Raw genomic sequence first — 11,931 nt, 5'->3', positions numbered from 1 at the left:
GCTATATAAATTTTTCAGGATAGCTTGTCGGTCGCTAGAATGTTTAAATTAAGCTATGACAGTGGAAAACTAGAAGTCTTTGGGCAAACCTTTAGTGGATGATATGTTTTTGTTGTATAAGTACACTTGGTATCTAATGGAATGTTGATGGTAAATCTGAACTTATGAGTTTTGTAAAAGTTTAAGGGACCTCTCATGTTAGGATTTTGGAGTGTTAAGTTAATTTGTGTAATAATATGAACATGTGGTAAATATTGATTTTTGTGATTTTATAAAATCCCACACTTGTGGATTTATGAGGTGGTTCTTGTCTTGGTGTGTTGGTTTTAGATTTTATGATACATCGAGTGATGTGGCATATGAATTTAAACTGCATAGGTTTTAGGAATGATGGAATTATGGATATAAATGACTTGAATGGTTTTTCTCAGTATCCTCAAATGTGTGAATGGATCCTGGAATGTATTGTTGATCTATAATAAATTTGGGGGGCGTGATAGAGTGGTATCAGAGCATGATTTGTGGATCTTTGAGATATTTGATATGTTTGATGTGCAAAATTTATTGAGGTCTAGTGAACTATAGTGATCGATGTAAATTTTCTTTGATGCATTTTAGGAATCTCAGATTACGAGGATATATGGTCCTCCTACTTCATCTACTTTTGATTAATTGAGTGAGATGAATGGGTTGATAAGGGATATCAAATCAGAGTGGCGCAGCGGAAGCACAGTGAGCCTGATCCAATGGTAGTAGAATAATGAAAGTTATTAGAAGAATATTTTAATTTGAATGTTATGAGGAAAAAGCAAGACTCAATGATATTAATAGTCACTATCCAGGTGCAATCTTGATCTCATCTTTTCGTCGAAGGAGGTATGACAAATTTAGAGGACTAAAATTTTCATTCAAGGAGGGGAGAGTGTAACATCCCTCATTTTTAAAAATTTTGTAAGGTCTTATTTGTAATATAGGGACCTAAATGTAAATATTAGAAATTAAATATGATTTTTGAAAGATTCATATTAAGTTTTAACAAAAAAAAAATAGAGGACATGTGTCACTAGCTAACCTTAGGAGGGTGCTACTTATGTTTGTTCTAAGAATGACACAGGAGCTTCTTTCATACATGCTTACCACCTAGAAAATTATTATATTAGCTAAACCTAAGTAATTAAAAGAGAAACTAAATGAAAACTCAAGAGCTGCAGCATAAGTTTGAGAAGAGAAGGAAGAGGAAGAAAAAGCTTTGCCTTGGCTTGAAATTTTGTATCAATTACACACCTTTGAGACTCAAATTTGTTTACACAATTGTTCTAACCTTTTCCTACATAACTTTTGATCTCTGATTTCATCTTAATCCAAAAAATTTTGGAAGATTTTGGCTTCATATATGATATTTCTTTCGTTTGGGAATAAAACCGTAAATCTGAATTTTTTTGAAGATTTGACCTTTCTATATTGTTCTAGCCATGACATTCTGCATAAATTTTTGATTCAAGTGAAACTAAATTTATCCAAAAAAGGACTCATAGAATTGTAAATTTAGAGTCTATTTGCCTATCCAAACTGTTATTTCAATTGATCATATGAAATCTTTAAGACAAAGACTATCGGTTTTGACCTTTCAGTACTCTGTTGCTTATAACCTTCTGTTGAAAACTTTGATCTATGTAAAATATGATTTATTAGAAACTAAACTCATATGTGCATATATGATTTGAATGATTTTGAGCATAAAAAATGCCTATTAAAACATCTATTCAAATCAACTCTCTGAATTATGCAAAACAGAGATAATGTTTTATGACCTTTGGTTACTAAATTGTTGATAACTTTAGAATCTCCAATTTATATAAAATTTGATTTATCTAAATCTTGATTGATACATATTTTGAATAATATCTAATTTATACAAATTGGAGCATAATTAGTTATCCAATTTTATACTCTAGTGTTTGTGGGATAATATGAAACTTCACCAGAAATGGTAAAGGGATTATTTGAATTTTTGCCAGAAATAATAAAGGGTATGTGCTTAGAGCCCGTGATGCTCAAGCTTATGTTTGGTGGTCATTCAGAAATGTATGGACCATATTATGTTATGATCCCACTTCACCTTCTATCTATTTGATATGACATCCAAAGCTTTGTTTATGTACTTTTATATATAGTTTGGATAAGAATGAAAATGCTTCCTACGTCATTGATATACTCCAAAATATTTCATTTGTTATTGATATGCTTTTAAATATTTCATACGCCATTAATATATTTTGAAATATTTCATCTGCCATTGATATGCTCCAAAATGCTTCATATGCCATTGATATGTTCTGACGCATTTCATCCGTCATTAATATGTTTCGAAATGTTTCATTTCTTATTGATATACTCCGAAACATTTCATATGTCCTTGATATGCTTTGAAATGCTTTATATGATATTGATATGCTCCGTAACATTTCATATGCCATTGATATGCTTCGAAATGCTTCCTATGTCATTAATATACTCCGAAATGCTTCATATGCCATTGATATGATCCGAAGCATTTCATCCATCATTGATATGTTTCGAAATGTTTTATTTATTATTGATATACTCCAAAACATTATGTCCTTGATATACTTCGAAATGTTTCTTATGTCATTGATATGCTCCGTAACATTTCATCTGCCATTGATATGCTTCGAAATGCTTCCTATGTCATTGATATACTCCGAAATACTTCATATACCATTGATATGTTTCGAAATATTTTATTTATTATTAATATACTCTAAAACATTTCATATGTCCTTGATATGCTCCGAAATACTTCATATGCCATTAACATGCTCCGTAACATTTCATATGCCATTAATATGCTCCGAAATGCTTCCTATGCCATTGATATACTTCGAAATGCTTCATATGCCATTTATAAGTTTCGAAGATTTTCATCCATCATTGATATGTTTCGAAATATTTTATTTGTTATTGATATACTCCGAAACATTTCATTCGTCCTTGATATGCTCCGAAATGCTTCATATGCCATTGATATGCTCCGTAACATTTCATATGCCATTGATATACTTTGAAATTCTTCCTATGCCATTGATATACTCTGAAATGATTCATATGATATTGATATATTCCGAAGCATTTCATTCGTCATTGATATGTTCCGAAATATTTTATTTGTTATTTATATACTCTGTAACATTTCATACATCCTTGATATACTCCGAAATGTTTTTTATGCCATTGGTATGCTTTGTAACATTTTATATGCAATTGATATGCTCCGAAATGCTTCCTATGCTATTAATATACTTCAAAATGCTTTATATGCCATTGATATATTCAGAAATATTTCATTTGTTATTGATATACTCCAAAACATTTCATACGTCGTTGATATGCTCCGAAATGCTTCATATGCCACTGACATGCTCCGTAACATTTCATATGCCATTGATATGATCCGAAATGCTTCCTATGCCATTAATATACTCCGAAATGCTTCATATGCTATTGATATGTTCTGAAGCATTTCATCCATCATTGATATATTTTGAAATGTTTCATTTGTTATCGATATACTTTGAAACATTCTATACATCTTTGATATGCTTCAAAATACTTCATATGCCATTAATATGCTCTGAAATGCTTCTTATGTCATTGATATACTCCAAAATGCTTCATATGCCAATGATATGTTCTGAAGCATTTCATCTGCCATTGATATATTCCAAAATATTTCATTACGTCAATGATTTGCTCCAATTAATCTTTACTCCTTTGTTATGAACAAAACATGCTTCGAATAAAATGATATTGTAATTCTGTATTCGTTAAGCGACTATTTATGAACTCTTGCATCCCTGCCTTGTATTTGGTATCTTATTTGCTTTGAAACAATCTTTTTTTGCCATTGATATCTTAGTCGCTTGCTGAGCTCTATGTGCTCACCCCGTTGCTATATAAATTTTTCAGGATAGCTTGTCGGTCGCTAGAATGTTTAAATTAAGCTATGACAGTGGAAAACTAGAAGTCTTTGGGCAAACCTTTAGTGGATGATATGTTTTTGTTGTATAAGTACACTTGGTATCTAATGGAATGTTGATGGTAAATCTGAACTTATGAGTTTTGTAAAAGTTTAAGGGACCTCTCATGTTAGGATTTTGGAGTGTTAAGTTAATTTGTGTAATAATATGAACATGTGGTAAATATTGATTTTTGTGATTTTATAAAATCCCACACTTGTGGATTTATGAGGTGGTTCTTGTCTTGGTGTGTTGGTTTCAGATTTTATGATACATTGAGTGATGTGGCATATGAATTTAAACTGCATAGGTTTTAGGAATGATGGAATTATGGATATAAATGACTTGAATGGTTTTTCTCAGTATCCTCAAATGTGTGAATGGATCCTGGAATGTATTGTTGATCTATAATAAATTTGGGGGGCGTGATAGAGTGGTATCAGAGCATGATTTGTGGATCTTTGAGATATTTGATATGTTTGATGTGCAAAATTTATTGAGGTCTAGTGAACTATAGTGATCGATGTAAATTTTCTTTGATGCATTTTAGGAATCTCAGATTACGAGGATATATGGTCCTCCTACTTCATCTACTTTTGATTAATTGAGTGAGATGAATGGGTTGATAAGGGATATCAAATCAGAGTGGCGCAGCGGAAGCACAGTGAGCCTGATCCAATGGTAGTAGAATAATGAAAGTTATTAGAAGAATATTTTAATTTGAATGTTATGAGGAAAAAGCAAGACTCAATGATATTAATAGTCACTATCCAGGTGCAATCTTGATCTCATCTTTTCGTCGAAGGAGGTATGACAAATTTAGAGGACTAAAATTTTCATTCAAGGAGGGGAGAGTGTAACATCCCTCATTTTTAAAAATTTTGTAAGGTCTTATTTGTAATATAGGGACCTAAATGTAAATATTAGAAATTAAATATGATTTTTGAAAGATTCATATTAAGTTTTAACAAAAAAAAAATAGAGGACATGTGTCACTAGCTAACCTTAGGAGGGTGCTACTTATGTTTGTTCTAAGAATGACACATGAGCTTCTTTCATGCATGCTTACCACCTAGAAAATTATTATATTAGCTAAACCTAAGTAATTAAAGGAGAAACTAAATGAAAACTCAAGAGCTGCAGCATAAGTTTGAGAAGAGAAGGAAGAGGAAGAAAAAGCTTTGCCTTGGCTTGAAATTTTGTATCAATTACACACCTTTGAGACTCAAATTTGTTTACACAATTGTTCTAACCTTTTCCTACATAACTTTTGATCTCTGATTTCATCTTAATCCAAAAAATTTTGGAAGATTTTGGCTTCATATATGATATTTCTTTCGTTTGGGAATAAAACCGTAAATCTGAATTTTTTTGAAGATTTGACCTTTCTATATTGTTCTAGCCATGACATTCTGCATAAATTTTTGATTCAAGTGAAACTAAATTTATCCAAAAAGGGACTCATAGAATTGTAAATTTAGAGTCTATTTGCCTATCCAAACTGTTATTTCAATTGATCATATGAAATCTATAAGACAAAGACTATCGGTTTTGACCTTTCAGTACTCTGTTGCTTATAACCTTCTGTTGAAAACTTTGATCTATGTAAAATATGATTTATTAGAAACTAAACTCATATGTGCATATATGATTTGAATGATTTTGAGCATAAAAAATGCCTATTAAAACATCTATTCAAATCAACTCTCTGAATTCTACAAAACAGAGATAATGTTTTATGACCTTTGGTTACTAAATTGTTGATAACTTTAGAATCTCCAATTTATATAAAATTTGATTTATCTAAATCTTGATTGATACATATTTTGAATAATATCTAATTTATACAAATTGGAGCATAATTAGTTATCCAATTTTATACTCTGGTGTTTGTGGGATAATATGAAACTTCACCAGAAATGGTAAAGGGATTATTTGAATTTTTGCCAGAAATAATAAAGGGTATGTGCTTAGAGCCCGTGATGCTCAAGCTTATGTTTGGTGGTCATTCAGAAATGTATGGACCATATTATGTTATGATCTCACTTCACCTTCTATCTATTTGATATGACATCCAAAGCTTTGTTTATGTACTTTTATATATAGTTTGGATAAGAATGAAAATGCTTCCTACGTCATTGATATACTCCAAAATATTTCATTTGTTATTGATATGCTTTTAAATATTTCATACGCCATTAATATATTTTGAAATATTTCATCTGCCATTGATATGCTCCAAAATGCTTCATATGCCATTGATATGTTCTGACGCATTTCATCCGTCATTAATATGTTTCGAAATGTTTCATTTCTTATTGATATACTCCGAAACATTTCATATGTCCTTGATATGCTTTGAAATGCTTTATATGATATTGATATGCTCCGTAACATTTCATATGCCATTGATATGCTTCGAAATGCTTCCTATGTCATTAATATACTCCGAAATGCTTCATATGCCATTGATATGATCCGAAGCATTTCATCCATCATTGATATGTTTCGAAATGTTTTATTTATTATTGATATACTCCAAAACATTATGTCCTTGATATACTTCGAAATGTTTCTTATGTCATTGATATGCTCCGTAACATTTCATCTGCCATTGATATGCTTCGAAATGATTCCTATGTCATTGATATACTCCGAAATACTTCATATACCATTGATATGTTTCGAAATATTTTATTTATTATTAATATACTCTAAAACATTTCATATGTCCTTGATATGCTCCGAAATACTTCATATGCCATTAACATGCTCCGTAACATTTCATATGCCATTAATATGCTCCGAAATGCTTCCTATGCCATTGATATACTTCGAAATGCTTCATATGCCATTTATAAGTTTCGAAGATTTTCATCCATCATTGATATGTTTCGAAATATTTTATTTGTTATTGATATACTCCGAAACATTTCATTCGTCCTTGATATGCTCCGAAATGCTTCATATGCCATTGATATACTCCGTAACATTTTATATGCTATTGATATGCTCGGCAATGCTTCTTATGCCATTGATATGCTTCAAAATGCTTCATATGCCTTTGATATGTTCCGAAGCAATTCATTTGCCATTGATATGTTCCGAAATATTTCATTATGTCAATGATTTGCTCCAATTAGTTTATACTCCTTTTTTATGAACAAAATCATACTTCGAATGAAATGACATTGTAATTCTACATTCATTATGCGGCTATCTATGAACTCTTACATCCCTGCCTTATATTCGGTACCTTATTTGCTTTGAAACTATCCTTTTTCGTCATTTATATGTTAGTCGCTTGCTGAGATCTATGTGCTCACCCCGTTGCTATATAAATTTTTCAGGATAGCTTGTCACTTGTTACAATGTTTAAATTGAGCTACGACAGTGGAAAGCTAGAAGACTTTAGGCAAACCTTTAGTGGATGATATGTTTTTGTTGTATAAGTACACTTGGTATCTAATGGAATGTCGATGGTAAATATGAATTTATAAGTTTTGTAAAAGTTTAAAGGACCTCTTATGTTAGAATTTTGTAGTGTTAAGTTAATTTGTGTAATGATATGAACATGTGGTAAATATTGATTTTTGTGATTGTATAGAATGCCACACTTGTGGATTTATGAGGTGGTTCTTGTCTTAGAGAGTTGGTTTCAGATTTTATGATTCATCGAGTGATGTGGTATATGAATTTAAACTACACAGGTTTTATGAATTATATAATTATGGATATGAATGACTTGAATGGTTTTTCTTGTTAGGATCAAGAGCACTAAGAGGGGGGGGGGGGGGGGGTGGTGAATTAGTGCAGCGGAAAAACTTTTATTGATTTCAAACGACGTTCGTACGATGAAATCGTTTCTGACGTAAAACCTTTTTCAAAAACTTAACTTGAAAGCGAGTTCGTAAAGGAGTGCAGCAAAAGTAATGAGGAAGTAAAGCACATATGGAGGTTTATAGTAAGGTAAACTGTTAGGATCGGAGCGGCACTAAGAGGGGGGGGTGAATTAGTGCAGCGGTAAAGTGTGATAAACTTTTGACGATTTAAACACTTTCGGAAACTTCGTACGATAAAAGTAATGTTTTCGTTTGAAACCGTTTCGATTGCGTTTTAACTTGAAGAGATAAGTAAGACGGAGACAAAGAAGTAGAGCATTAAAGTGTAAATGGTTTGCAGTAATGTAAATGACAATAATAAATGCAAACCAGAGATCACACCGATTTTATAGTGGTTCGGTCAAATGACCTACATCCACTAGCGAGGCCCCTCTTCGATGAGGCTCCCACCTTCCACTAGCAAATCTCTTGAAATGGAAGGGCAAATACCCCTCTTACAACTTTTTACAAGCGGTTCACTCTCTTACAGATTTTCAGCAAGAAAGAAGGAGGTGAACACTAGCAAATTGAAAACAAGACTAGCAAAGACTTTTCTAAGACTTTTCTCTCAAACAATTGCTGCTCAAAAAGTTGTTGTCTCAGCTGAGATTTGAGGGCTATTTATAGGTCTCAAGAGAATTCAAATTTGGGCTCCAAAATTTGAATTCTCTTTGGTTCCCGATGTTGGCGGTGCCACCGCCTGTCAGTGGCGGTGCCACCGCTTGTCACTATTAGACATTGACAGTGCTGGGCGGTGCCACCGCCCAGTCAAGCGGTGCCACCGCCCAGCTCTCGGGTGCTGGGCGGTGCCACCGCCTAGGCCAATTCAGCTCACTGGTTGGGCTCTAAACTTGGCCCAAACCAGTCCGAACTCGGGCCCAATTGGCCCCTACTTGGGTTATAGGATTAACACCTAATCCTAACCCTAATTAACATGCTAACTATAAATTTAAAGACATTTTCTAAGCTATTACAAAGTTCGTAAGTCAAGACTTCTTCCGGCGAGCTTCCGGCGAACTTCCGACGGTCTTCCGATAAACTCTCGGAAACCATTCTGCGGACTCCCGGCAAGCTCCTAGACTTCACGATTTGATCTTGGCGAGTTCCAACGAGCTTCTTCGGTAAGCTCCGATCTTTCTCGGTGAGCTCCGCGAACTTCCAACGAACCTTCCGGCGAGCTTCCGAAAAACCCTTCGGCAAGCTCCCTACTCATTCTTGGCTAGTTCCGGCAGCATTCCCGACGAACCTTCGGACTTCCGTCGAACTCTCGAACTCCCAACGAATCCTTCACGCTTGACTCCAGCACTTTGTTTCGCTTTATGTCTTCATCGTTATCTTAGTTAATCCTGCACACACAAACCAAAACTAAACTCCGATCTAGACAATTATTACAACGCGAATTGATATTCTGTTGCCCGGCACGTCATTGGTTGGCGCTTTGTCCGATTCTTCGGTGCATCGTCCTCTCTTGCGGCTTGTTTCCCAATCGACGGTTGACCTCCGCAACCCTTATATCTTTGGCGCAATTTCGCTCTCCTTGGCCCGATGCCCGACGTCCGAAGCATTCAGCCATCCAATATCCTGACGTGATCTCTTCCGGCGCAACGTCAATTCCTCCTGCGTCAACTGTCTAAACCTGAACGAGTAGACCTGCATCGCTCAAAATGCAATTTAAATCATAAACACATATCAAGTGGTTTCATCATCAAAATACAAGATTCAACAATCTCCCCCTTTTTGATGATGACAACCACTTGATGACGGAGTTAACCTTAACTCCCGGAGTTTAAACAAACTCCCCCTATCAATATGCCATATTGATATAACCTTGAATTCAAACTGAATTCAAGTCATTGCAATATTCATCATGAATACTTGCAACACATCATCATGAACATATGCATAAACTTATGCATATCATGTCATCAACATACTTCTCCCCCTTTGTCATCAACAAAAAGGAGAAGTACAACTATTTTTTGTGTTTGTAATATAAGTTCAACTCATTGCATGAAAAACATAATATTAAGTTTTATCATCATACAGTTTTGAAGCTAGAAAATTTAGCAAGTAATGCATCATGCTTAGGACATTCAAGCTATCAAGTTTTAGATATGCAAGTTTTACAGCATACAAGATAGCACTTTTGGTAATGTTCAAGATAGTAAGTTCTACATCATGCAAGCTAGCAATATTGAGATGTTCAAGAAAGCAACTCTTGCTTCTTGAAATATGCAAATTTGTTAAGTTTTGCTAGATGTGCAAGTTAGCATTTTTGCCTCTTAAGATAGGAAAGATAGCACATTTGCTTCTTTTGAGATAGCAACTTTTTGCTTCTCTTTAGACTACAAGCTAGCAATTTTTACGATATGTAAGTTTCACAATATACAAGCTAGCAAAAATTTCGAAAGCAAATGCAAGATAGCTTTCTTGTGTAAGCTCATAATTCTTGCTTCCTATTGCAATGTGCAAGTTGCAAGTTTTGCTTCTTGAGATAGGCAAGATAGTACTTTTGCAATTTTTGTTTCTTAAGATAGGCAAGCTTGTGATGTTCAAAATAACAAGCTCTTTCTTCTAGAAGTGCCATTTTTGCTTTCTTTGCAAAATTTAAGCTAGCAAAATGTTTGAAAAAGTGATCAAGTTTTGCAACATACAAGCTAGCAAAAATACCAAACTAGCAAGAGATAATGTTTTACTTGAGGCAAGCAAACAATTTGGCAAATGTTACATTTGCATCTTCTCTTTTGAGAAGTGCAATTTTTGCTTTCATCTTGAATTGTACAAGCTAGTTAGTTTGCCTCTTTTCATGATGTCCACGCTAGAAATTCTTGCTCCCCCTTTGTCATTGTCAAAAAGAAGGGAAGACCCTTATATCAATTTTCATATTATGACAAGGTAAGTATCATTCTTATTTGTGCATCATTATATATTCAAATTAAAACATACACAATTTCAATAACCTTATTTTTCATGCACGATACCGAAAAATAAATCAATCATCATTAATAAGCATATCATACATGATACTCAAACATTAAAATTTTCAAGCATTTATCAACATGTTGATCATGATACCAAACATTCATCATTTAAAGCATTCATGATACACATCATATGCAATAAATACATCATGTACATCATTATCATAAGTATTGCATACATCATTTTAACTTTATGAATATTTCATCATTGCATGCATCATACCAAAACATTTCAAGCCATGCAAGTCATAAATACAAAGAAATCATGTCATGAAGGATAAAATCATTTGAATACCAAAAGACATGATTCATATAGTAAATATCTTCTTTAAATAAAATATCAAGAAAAATCATAGGAGTACAAAGAAGAGATCTTGTTTTAAAAGAAAAATCAAGTAATAACTCCAAGAACTCACAAGGAAAAATCATGATTCATTTAGAAAATCTCCTCTCAAGAGAATATCAAGTAAAATCGTAGAAGATCGATTAATGAGAAATTTTGATTTATAATAAAATCTCATGTATCGAATGTCGAGAAATCAAAATGATGATTTATATAAAAAAAAATATCACAAGTTATATTCAAGAGAAAAATCATCATTCATTTTCAACTGATTCAATTTGTCACATCAATATTTCTTAGATATGCATGATACCAAAACATGGTTTTAAATCTTTAACATATAACATGCATAAATTGAAAGGAGAAGGGAAGAATTCAAACGTACAAAGATTTCAACCATCTCATAAACAAATGTAAGACCAAGTCATGAATCCAAAATTCCATGAATCGAAATTATCATCAAAGGTAATCTCATGTTATTCCAAGAAATCAATATCATGATTTTGATAAAACTCATTTCAAATTTAAATCATCAAAATCATCAAAATATCAACATTACTTTCAAGAGATTCAAAATGGTATACATAGATTTATCATAATAAACATCAAGATCAATAGGATAGAGAAAAATAATTTTTTAAGGAAAAAATATTTTCCTCTTTTTAGTTGTTTCAATTCATATGATTTTA

The sequence above is a fragment of the Musa acuminata genome, chromosome BXJ1-3, assembly GCF_036884655.1.
Source record: "Musa acuminata AAA Group cultivar baxijiao chromosome BXJ1-3, Cavendish_Baxijiao_AAA, whole genome shotgun sequence".
NCBI lineage: Eukaryota > Viridiplantae > Streptophyta > Magnoliopsida > Zingiberales > Musaceae > Musa > Musa acuminata.
This window is presented reverse-complemented; position numbering follows the sequence as displayed.